Genomic DNA, 8,887 nt, shown 5'->3' on the forward strand with positions numbered 1-8,887 from the left:
TTGGAGGGGTTCTAACTACTTCTAACCCCTCATTTTTAATTCTCCCAAATTGGAGAGATTTGGAGGGAGAGTGGAGCATAGAAATGCTTGACTAAATGAATTACCAAATTTACCCTTACCATATTAACAAAATTACAAACTATGAAAAGACTAATTATTCCCCTCTCCTTTTCTTAAATTTAAAAACATCCTAATAAGGTGGAGGATAACCATCCCCTCTACTCTCCTCCCCACTACTCTCTTCCCCTTTGCTCCCCTCTATTCTCCTCTCCCTCCAAACTTCCAAACATACATAGCATAAGTTTTTGTTTATTGAAGCAAAGTTGCAGTTCTACAATACCTAATCATCACAAGATAATGTAGATTGCACAAGCCTTTCATGGCAACTCTAATGTTAATGTGGTTGATGAAGGCACTCAGCAACGAGGGGTTACTTCTCTGAAGACAAATCTACGCCTAAGCATCAACACTACTGGTCCAGTGCACGACTATTCCACCGTCATCTTAAGAAGAGTTCATACTTCATAGATCTCTGGAATGAGAGATAAAACTTCAAGTTTGTACTTGAAGGGTCTTGTAGTAACTGGCATTTTCTAGTATTTCCAGTAGAGACATATGGGTTTAAATGGGCTAATTTGCCGATGGATACATTTAGGGCTCAACTAGTACCTTATGGTATTCCAACAAAATCTAGGATTCAAAACTTTCGTTCCCATTGTTGTAACTAATTGTAAAAATAAAAATCAACATGTAGACTTTTTTGGTTACCATATTAAACTATTTTTTCTCCCTTCATAAAAACAACACTTTTTTTAGACAAAAAAAAACAACTTCTTTGTTTTTATCTACCTACTATTGCTTTTTATCACTTTTTTATTAATGAGAGTTAGCCGTGATATTGCAAGGACTTTTGATTATGCGGCCAGCCAATGCTATTACACTAGATTTTAAAGTTAAGAAAAGAAATCAACGTGCATAGTTAGGAATATTTAGACATGTGCATGGGTTGGAGAGTTATATATTGTTGTCCAAATTCTATTTGATTATTGAGATAAAATCAATCTTCATTGTGAATGAGAGTTATAGCATACCAGCAATTCCTAATTAGTGTAATTATATCTATCTACTATATATACCAACTATTATTAAAAAAAAATAAAAATTGGATACACGGGATAAACTCATACAATCACAATAGGACGAAGAACAGCACGAACTCCTAGGAGCTTAGCCCATCTTTGATAAGCAACTTCACAAGATGAAATGTATGTTGTTGTCATACTAATTTTTTATGATTCATGTATTTTTTTTCCTTGAACACAATTGAATTTTTTAGAGTTCAATTCCCATGTAAGTGTTGATACCCTATTTTGCAACCCACATTTAACCTTACATGGAGGGTAAAAGAGTAATTTCACTTTGAAAATATGCATCTTGAATCTGGTCATTAGATCCTTAATCTCATTTCATCAAAATGATCTTGATGTTATAAGGATCAAATCGACTAGTCATAACCCCTAATCGGACCATCATATTGAAAGTTATCATCAAATCAAGTTTTAATGGCTAAGGTGCACTATCACAAATTGAGTATGACTATATGTGATTATGAATAGTTGATTGCAATTGGTTATAATTTTAATCAATTTGAGATTAATGACGTGTCATAATTTGATTGGCTAGGACTACATTTTATGGTAAGGTTGCACACACTTAATTAATTAGATAATCAAACATTAATTATTTAATGAGTAATTTGTGCAATCATCTTTTAATTAGGGTAAATTTGGAACTAATTAAGTTTGAAATGAGAGTGATTGAAGCCTATTAATATTAATTGGAAACAAATTTGGGACCTATTAATGTTAATTGTGCTGAAATTATTTTTCTAACAAATAACCTCTACTCACCATTTTGTTGATAGCTTTCAGAATATTTTGAATATGTGAATGAGGTTAATTTTCCCAAAAACTAGACATCTGAAGCTTCAATTTAAGCACAAGAACGAGACAATTCTGATTAGAATTGAGTAAGATATGATTTTTTTAATTTGGCTTTACAAGCTGTTACAGTAGCTACAGGAAAACCGAATTTGCTTGCTCCTCACTCTCACCAATCTCTACAATTAATACACCCGATTTCCCCAAAGGCTAAAATAAGGTCTAGGTTCATGATTCTTTGTCAACCCTCATTAAATGACATTCCATTAATATTTTATCCACCACTACTATACAAATCCCCATCTCCTCCATTCAAAGAGACAAACACTCTCTCTTCTCCTCTCTTGAGTTCTAGTGAAGTTGAGTATTCTTGTCATATTTTGTCTTCCTGAAACTCAAGGTATTGAGAGAGACTTATTCTCCCTCTCCATGTTCTTCTTTTCTACTCTACCCTTAAGACTTCCACCAAGAGCCTCCTCCTCTATCGTGTGGATCTTGCCTGCAAGTATAATCTCTATCCTTAACTTGTTTTTTATGTTGCTATAATGTTAATTTAAGATTAGAACATGCTAGTGTTGATTTAAATTCCTTGAATATGTTTAAATATTCTTATGTGTTCTTCACATGTTCTTGGTTATTCTTCACATGTTCTTGCATAACACTAGTTTTGATTTTAAATCTACATCAAAAATATGAAAAAGATGTTTGTTTCAAAATTCTTTCAATCCTTCAATTTAGGATATTATCATCCACACACATTCACTAAAATTTATTTTTCAATCCAAATGCAATGTTTAATAAATTGAATTAGGGTTTATTACATGCACACACATTAAATTCAACATACAAATTGATTGACATATTGAATGATATGATATGAATGTTGACCACCATAGTCTAGAAGACCGGTTTCACTAAATAAGATGGGTGTCTAACATCTTCCCATCTTGTAACATAGCCTCCGAGCTTAAATCAAGAGTTGATAAATCAATGCGTATCCTTGTAATTTTCAATTTCTAGAATGTAACTGAGAAACAAAGTCATGTACTTTATCTTAGATTGTATTTAGAACCAAAACTATGTAATTTTCTATGATCAATGTAAATTCAATTTCAAATTAATAAAATGATGAATTTTTCAATTATAGTTTTCTTATTTTTTTTTTCAATAATTAAATAAGTGGTAACTCCATTGTAAAACCCTTAATCTAAATGGGAAAATATAATTAGTCGAACCTCCTTTTTGAAAGGCAATAACACGACTACACCCATTCAAGTGGATTTGGCCCAACATCCAAAAAATGGGCCGAGGGCGCAGTCTCTCACTGTAAGTCTCTCTCTATTAACTTTATTTTTAATTTTTTAAATAATTTTTTCTTCTTCCAAAATTGCCATATATTCATTATATGATTAGTTATTTCATTCTAATTAACCTTTTATCTTACTTAAAATATTCATTTTAATTCTCATATTATCACCATCTCAATGCATTAAATTTGTCTTTAGTTGTGTGTAGTGTTACTATCAAAAAATTAAATCTCCTTTATTATTTCAAAATTTTAAATTTTTTTTGATAAATTATTTAATTTACATATACTTTTCTACCAAGCCATGCATTACACGGGCATAACACTAGTGATATTTAATTCCTCAAATTTAGTACAAATTAAACTTTAATCCTTAACTTGGAAAAGAAGAGATACTAAATTACAACAAAAAATTACAAGTGACCTTTATTATGTACAGGATAATTAAAAATCATGGTATAAATTAGACAAAATCATTTTTTTGTCCTTATATTTGGGTATTTTTATTTTGTTTTTGTTTGTTCGTGTAGACCCCTCAAACTAGATTGTTTACCTAATTTATTAACCAAGTGATTTCTTAAATTAATTATTCAAATCTAGGTTAAACACAAATAAATCATATCATGCAAAGCAGCGGAAAATAAATAACACCACGATATGATGACCTAGAAAAACCAATAAAACGAACCGTTTCAAGGTAAAAACCTGGAGAGGGTTTGAACTAGATATCCTCAAGGTAAAGCAAAACCACTATAAGAGAATTGAATTTTTTACAAAAGATTTAACCCTAAATCTAGTGCTACCTCCAGTAGTAACTTACTAACACGATCACGTGCAAACTCCGAATCTATGGACTCCTTCTCTTCTTGGATTTCTAGCAACACAAGCCGCCTTGCTTGTGACTTTGAGATCCCACTCAAAAGTTTCAGATCACCCTCAATAATGATCTTGATGCAGAAACTATGTTCTACCAATGCTTGATTGTAGTTTTGGCTCCAACAGATTCTTGTGTAGTCAAAAGGTACAAAACCTCTCAAATCTCACAAAGAGTAACATAGAAGACTTTTTCAACGCCCTCAAAACGTGGCTAGGATTTCCCTTTTATATGTGGAGAAGTTTAGATGAAATCCTAAACGTTTTTGAAGGCTTGGGCCTATTTAAAAATCTAAAGAAAAAACTGTGCCAACGATTTTTGATCGGTCGAGCAAGGCAAAACTTTACTTCCTTTTTCTGCAATCAGCTGGACTTGAACCTTGAAACACGCACATTTAAGTATTGCCTAAACACTTAGACTAGACATGTTTTGTTCTCAGTTTGCCAACACAATACAACAATGATTCTAAATATTTAAATCTAAAACTTTAGAACCTAATAGTTTTTTATGTTTTGAAACTTTAAACTTGGTCCTTGAATTTAAATAAAAATTCATTTTGGTCTTGGCCGTCATCTCAATCACAGAAATTGTTTACATAACTAACAATTTCCAAATCTAGCATACTTATGTGGCTTATAAAAATAATTAAAAAAAATTAATTGATAGGCAACATCGATAGATATCATGTTAGAAGCCTTGATTTAACATGGATAGATATCTCATTATGTTTTGGGACATAAAATTCTTTTTAAATATTTAATTATTAAAATAAGGAGAATTAGACTTATATATATATATATATATATTAAAAGCCAAAACTTAGAGAAAATTTAATTAAATTTCAATTGGATTCTCAATTTTGCGTCACGTATCTCATTAAATTTTTAATTTTTGTGATAAATGAATTATTAAGTGTGAAAATCAAAAAATTCAAATCCAATTAGATTCTAAATTGGATTTCAATTAGAGTCTAATTTTGCGTCACGTGTCCATTTATTTTTTTAATTTTTGTGGCAAGTGAATTATTAAGTGTAAAAACTGAAGAGTCTAAATCCAATTAAATTATAAATCATATATACATACATACAAACAAACATATATATATATATATATATATATGTATGGAAGTATAAATAATGAGAAATCATTACATATTTTAGAAATGTATGGTTTAAAAAAGGTGCAAGCTAATACCATGTAAAATTTAAATCTCTTCTAAAAATACTTATAATTTGGATCTTGTAATTGTGATTATTTTTTTAATTATACATGTGAATATGCACGAGATTGTACACTAGTTCTCCTTATAAAAGGAGACAATACAACCTCAATTAAACCATACAAATATATATATGAAACAAAAGACTTCCTTCCCAACTTATCTAAAAAAAAAAATGATTTTTTGTCAAACATAAAAACACGAGCATTTTATAAAAAAATGTTTACCTTCAAACTAGTTAATAGAAAATTTCCTATAATATACCTTATACATTACGATTGATAAAACAATCCATATGTATATATAATCGAAAGCCAAAGCCCAAAGAAAATTCAATTGGATTTTCAATTTTACGTCAAGTATCTCAACAACTTTTTAATTTTTGTAATAAGTGAATTATTGAGTGTAAAAGTCAAAGAGTTCAAATCCAATTAGATTCTAAATCGGACTTTAATTGGAGTCCAATTTTACGCAACATGTCTATTTAATTTTTAAAATTTTTTTGACAAGTGAATTTTGGGTGCAAAAACTAAAGAGTCTAAATCCAATTAAATTCTAAATTATTTATATATATATATATATATACATAATGAGAAATCATTACATATTATAGAAATGTATAGTTTAAAAAAATGTGTAAGCTAAAGGGTGCAAAAACTAAAGAGTCTAAATCCAATTAAATTCTAAATTATTTATATATATATATATATATACATAATGAGAAATCATTACATATTATAGAAATGTATAGTTTAAAAAAATGTGTAAGCTAATACCATATATAATTTGAATATCTTCTCAAAAAATGTATAATTTGAACCGTGTAATTGTGATTGTTTTTAATTGTACCATACATATGCACAGGGTTACACAATACTAATTCTTCTAAACAATACAACCTCAATTAAACCATACAAATATATATGAAATAAACGACTTCCTTTCTATCTTATTTTAAAAAGATGACTTTTTGTCAAACACAAACATATGAGCATTTTATAGGAAAATATTTACCTTTAAACCGGTTTGTAAGAAATTTTCTCTAGCCTACTACATTATGATTGATAAAACAATCCATGTGTATCTATAATCACATGATATTAGTCATATGATTTATTTAAATAATACACGTAGATGGTTTTTATAAGTTTACAAGTAATGAATTGGAGGAGATTTTTCCAAATTGAATTGAAGGAAATATTTGTCTTACTAGATAATAACAGTGTTAGAGCATCCACAGCAGTGGAGCTAAAAATTTAGCATTTTAGCTCCACCAAAAGTTACTTTATCTATTTTACCTACACACATGTTGTAGCAGTGGATTTATTTTAACTTTCAACACAATAAAATAATATAAACATCACAATAAAATAATATAACCACTACAATAAAATAATATATTCCACTACCCAAAAAACATCCACAGCACCAACCACAACCACCTCTACCATCAGCTACAACCACAACCACCACCACCACCACCACCACCAGTCCACAGCAAGGAAAAAAAAAAAAACCAAAATCTCCAATCTTTTTCCTCAATCCAGCCCAAACAAAATCACCAATCACAAATAAAATAAAAAATCACCAATCACAAACAAGCACAACGTTAGCGAGCTGGGTCTGCAGAAGGGGTGGTCGGCGAGCTCATGGGTTTCCCAGTCAGGTACCCAATATCTGCGAGCAAGCACGTCGATCGGCTGAAAGAACAAGAAAAAGAAGTCATTGAACACATTCTTTGATGTTATACCCAGTTAAAAAATCCCAAGCATCCACTACAAAATGACAAAGACAACTGACTTGAAGTCGATCGGTGGAAGAGAAGTGGGTTTGAGGCAATCGGTGGCGTGGGTCTGAGGCGAATTGCAGCGTGGGTTTGAAGCTAATCGACGACTTGGGACGACTGGTGGGTCGGTGACGTCGAGCTTCGGTGGCAACGACGTTGACGATGAGAGACCGAGGTTGAGAGAGTAAGCTTGAGAGAGATGAGATGAGAGTAAATGAGAGAGAGAGAGAGAGAGAGAGAGAGAGAGAGAGAGAGAGGCACGATCGGAGCAAATGGCATTTTTTTAATCAACCGGTAGAATAAAATTTTTTTTTTTTAAGCTCTCATGAACAGTGCACATCTATCTATAGATGTGCACTATAGTAATGGAGCTAAAAAAAGAAATTTAACTCCACTGCTGGGTGCTAATTTTGGGGTTTAAGGAGCTAAAATATAGCAATATAGCACCACCGCTAAAAGTGCTCTTACTAAAAATTCTTTGGAATCTCCCAACAACAACATATAACCGCATCAGATCTTAACTAAAAGAAGCTAAATACAAACAAAACAAAAAGGTAAGCAATGAGGCATCATAAATAGTTTAAGTGGGACGATGTTTTCATAGACTGGAGTGTAATTTCTAGGGTTGATGTCAGGCAAAACCCCATGAATTAGTCTTATCATTTTAGGTTTCGCTGTTTAAAATTTTGCCAAGCAACATCTAAAGTCACAGGTGTTGATTCCAAGTTTGTGATTTGTGAAGGTTGTGGCTGTGTTGGTGTTGACTGTGATGATCTAGGTAGAAGTTGGGACATAAACATAACCAGCTCAACAGATTTTGGGGCCTAAGGCTATGTATTTTTTTTATAATTTATTTATGTGAAGAATTGTTAGTTTCTTCTAATATCCCAATGGTGGTTCTTATTGAACACTTCTTTGTGAAACCATCAAAATGATATTTGTGTTTTTAATAATTTTAGTCTCAATTGATGAATTGATTTCTTTATACTAATACTATGATGATCATGCCAAAATCACGAAACATCTTAAATGCATTTCATGCAAAATACGATCACATTGCTATGAGGATTTTTCATATGTATAGAGTATTTTAAGTGTCCATTTGGGATGCATTTATAAGCCATTATTGCTTATTTTTCCTATTATTTACAGGTCTCACATGAGTCATCTACTTATTTTATTTCACTCTTACTTTTTATCTACAAGACTTTGAGCAAAAGGTTTTCAGCATAAAGCTAAAAAATAAAAATAAAAAATAAAATAAAAAACTTGTCAACTATAAATGATATTGTTTCTATCAAATATACCTCAATTCAATTTCAAATAGATTGATTTTTATAAACCTTGCTCAAATTCGTAGTCCACAATAAAGGGTTCAATCTTGGACCTGCTCAACACATTTTGGAGTCTAAGGCCACAATTTTAGTGGGACTTCTCTTATTTTATATATTAATTGACTAATACCTATGTTTTGATTTTTTTTTTTTTTCATTTAAAAACCTATTTCTAGCTTTTTGAGATGCAAAATTACTACTAATTATGTTTTATTTAATTTCCAGTAAGATTTCCTTTTCTATTGGTAAAATCACTTAATTCACTTAATCTTTCTGGTAACATATTCTGTCTTAAATAGGATTTTATCAATTTTAATTTTGGATGCATATGAAAAAGTAAGATGTGTTACATTCATTAGAAAAATAATCTAGTATTTTAACATAACTTAATATGTTAATTGGACTATTTTCATTTGTGGGGGCATTTT

The sequence above is a fragment of the Quercus suber genome, unplaced genomic scaffold (assembly GCF_002906115.3).
Source record: "Quercus suber isolate HL8 unplaced genomic scaffold, Cork oak 2.0 scaffold_913, whole genome shotgun sequence".
In the NCBI taxonomy this organism is placed as follows: Eukaryota; Viridiplantae; Streptophyta; class Magnoliopsida; order Fagales; family Fagaceae; genus Quercus; species Quercus suber.